The sequence below is a fragment of the Nannospalax galili genome, unplaced genomic scaffold (genome assembly GCF_000622305.1).
Source record: "Nannospalax galili isolate Female #2095 unplaced genomic scaffold, S.galili_v1.0 scaffold100, whole genome shotgun sequence".
Lineage (NCBI taxonomy): Eukaryota > Metazoa > Chordata > Mammalia > Rodentia > Spalacidae > Nannospalax > Nannospalax galili.
In genome coordinates, this window is record NW_008352891.1 from 8,202,655 (window position 1) to 8,206,255 (window position 3,601).

The following is a 3,601-nucleotide window of genomic DNA, read 5'->3' on the forward strand; positions in this document are numbered from 1 at the left end:
TATGTTGTGATATTAATGTTAACATCATAGCTTGGGGATAAGAATTGGAAAGGTTATGGTTTAATAGTGATGTGTTTGTGTGTCAAGTTGACAAGGGGTCAATTGTGCTGGATAGCTTTAGTGTCAACTTGACACACCTGGGTTGAGGGAGCCTCAATTGGGGAAGTGCCTCCATAGGACTGGCCTATGGCCATGTCCATGGGGTACCTTCTTGATTGCTGAGTGATGTGGGAGGTTCCAGCCCACTGTGGGTTGTGCCACCCCTGGGCAGGTGGGCCTGTGTTGCATAAGAAAGCAGGCTGAGTAGGGGCCAGGGAGCAAGCCAGTAAGCAGAGTTCCTCCATGTCCTGTGCTCCAGCTCCTGCCTCCAGGTTCCTACCTTGGGCTCCCTGCTGAACTGTGACATAGTAGATGTAAGACAAATCCTTTCCTCCCCAAGTTGGTAGTGGTAGGTGTTTTGTCACAGCAATGGAGAGACAAATTAATTAACTTACTTACACACTATTGAATACGTTTCTCCTTCCTGAATGATTTTAACCTGGTGTCAGGGTTGGGCACACCTTTGCTTACTTTCATCCTGCTGGGTTTTCCTCCAGAGCATCTTTTGTTGGCTCCCCATTCTTTCCATGTTGTCTAAGCATGGGGGAAGACAGTGTCTCCATTCACGGCACCTCACACTTGGACATTTCTCTTCCACATACCTACTTCCAGGTGATGTCACCTCCTCCTCCTCATTTTTTTTTTTAAATTGAGTTTTTGAGAATTTCATACAATCTTTCTTCTTAATGAAATTTTATTTTTTTTCCTTTTTATTGAATTTTTGTCAACTTCATATAAACTATATATGAATACAATACAATATGTTTTATTGTCTTTAGATCCCCTTGTTGACTTACACCCTTTCCTCCCTTATTTCATGTACTATAACACACACACACACGTATTTATATGTCAAATTTGTGTTCCCAAATGCCCTTCAGTGTAGGTCCATCCACTGGAGCCTGGTTAACCTACTAAGAGTCACATTCTTAAACAAGACTGTCTCTCCCTCTCCCAGTAGTCATGGATTATGATTTTTTTGTTTGTCTGTTGTTGTTGTTGTTGTTGTTGTTGCTTAGACAGGGTCTCCCTGTATCCCCAACTGGCCTGGAACTCACTATGTAGACGAGGCTGGTCTTATGGAGATCCAACTGCCTCTGCCTACCAAGTGCTGGGATTAAAGGCATGCACCACAATGCCTGGCATGTGCTATGGGTTATAAGTAGTTCCTCAGATAGGGCTGGGGTTTCTTATCCATGTCCCCGTGTCTCTGCTGGGATTTTTGTCTGGGTTGAGCTTCCGTGGGACTTGTGCATGCTGTCACCATTACTCTGAGTTCATATGAGTAACTGACCAGCTGTATGGAAAACTTTCCTTTTGGTCATCCACCAGATTTATAAACAATCTTACAATCTTTCTGCCTCCTCTTCTACAATGATCTCTGTACCTTGGGAAGCAGAAGTTTGATATAGGTGTCCTATTCAGGGATAAGCAGTCTACAGCCTCTCATTCTCTGCACATTGGCCACTTGTGGGTTTCTTGTTAATCACTATCTTCTGCATAAGGAAGCTTCTCTGGTTAAAGAGATGAATTCATCTATAGGTATAACAATAAGTCCTTAGGAGTCAGTTTGATATTACATCTATTTATCAGAGTAATAGCATTAAGTTCTCCTCTATAGGCTGTGACCTGTCTAAACACAGGTTCCCAGACCTGATAGAAATGTCAGATATGGGTTCCATCTTATGAAGTGAACCTTAAATCTAATTAGAAAGTGAGTGGTTATGCACATAATATTTCTGCCACTCTTGTGACAGTGAACATATCTTGCCAGATCAACTGTTGTTGTAGCTCTTGAGATTCACAACTGGGTAAGGTTGATGATGAATTTCCTGTTCTGTAGAGTGTGTAGCACCTTCCAGCAGGATGAAAGATAGCCAGTAGAGATGAAGCTTTGGAATCAGTACCAGCTTGATTGCTCCTTGTTTGTCCTACAGTTCATGTATTAGTGTCTCTAGTAATAGAGTCTTACTGCCAAGTTATGGTGGGAAACCAAGAACAGGGGCAATGGCTAGTATTGGATGAGGGTCTAAGGACTGCTGGCCAACAGTTTCAAAAGAGGGAGCCCATTTCTCTCACTGGGCATTTCCTTTGCTAGTCCACAGTGTCTAGTAAAAGACTCTGTACGATATCAGTTCATCCACTTTCATTGCTGCCCTTTTCACAATAGCCAGGAAATGGAAGCAACCACAGGTTGTAAATCTGCATGATTTCTCCTCAGAGCTCAATTAGGAGAAGGGAGATGCCTTCTAGTCTAACACTATTTGACCTCAGATATCAATTCTTCTGACTCCTACATTGATGAGTAACTCTCGGAGTTCTTTGCCTCAGATGAAAGAAATGAAATAAAATATATGTGTACAAATGTATACGAAGAGATAAACTGCACATACATATATACAAATATTTATATTTTATTGAATTTTCAAAAATTGATGAAGATTGATATTTTGAAAGAAGACTTTTAAAAGTGGTCAACCTTACCCATGTGCACATGGGAAACACTACTTGAACATTGAACTTAGAAGAATAGATAGATAGATAGATAGATAGATAGATAGATAGATAGATAGATAGACCTGAATTTGGTAGGGTGGTATGGGGGAACACAGTAGGAGTTGGGGGAGGGAGGGGTAAATATGATCAAAATTACATTGTATTCATGTATAAAATTCTAAAAACAATTTTAAGTGTGGTCATGAAGTTTGGAGGGATGGGGGGGTGTTGAGTGAATTCTGGAAGAGTCAGAGGTATGAGTGTGGGTATGATTATAACTGAAATACATTGTAGACATGTATAAAAATCTCAAGGAATTAGTAAAAATACTATTTTTAAAAAGTACAGATTATGCTATATCTATAGACTCTGTTACTGTAGATCTGAAAATTGCTCTAGGAATCTTCAGCAAGAACTTAAAAGTGATGATTAAAATAGCTCAGTTTAAGAGATGCTAAAGAAATGAATATTTAATCATTTCATAGTTATTGGTACTTCGTATTGGACAAGACAAATAAACCTTCAAAAGAAAAAAACATTGGCACCGAATGACAAGAACTATGTTTAAAATACAAGAATGTTTTGCACCATAAAATTATGGTGAATTTAAAGGTGTTTAAAAGACAACGTCCTCTTAAACAAGTCCATCAAACTTGACAAGCCAAAGTTCTCATCAGTTGCTGACCTTGATAAGTCAGATATTTCTTCTTGTGACTTTTCTTGAGTATGAAGAAGCTGAAGTGTATAGGCCAATGCTTCAAATGAGAAGGTCCACTTCCGGCTTCCTGGAGAAGTGGTGTCAAGGAAGGAGTTAGCCATGCAGGAAGATTAAACAAAAGAAATTATAAAACTATGAGTTGGCCTTTTAATTTAAACTGCTAAGTATTAAACACTGCTATAAAAAATAATGCTATGGGGCTAGAGAAGATGAAACTGTGGCCTTCTGAGATGCCACAGCCTGTTAAGAACTGTCTTGGTTACTACTCACCAAGGCAACTGAGAGGAC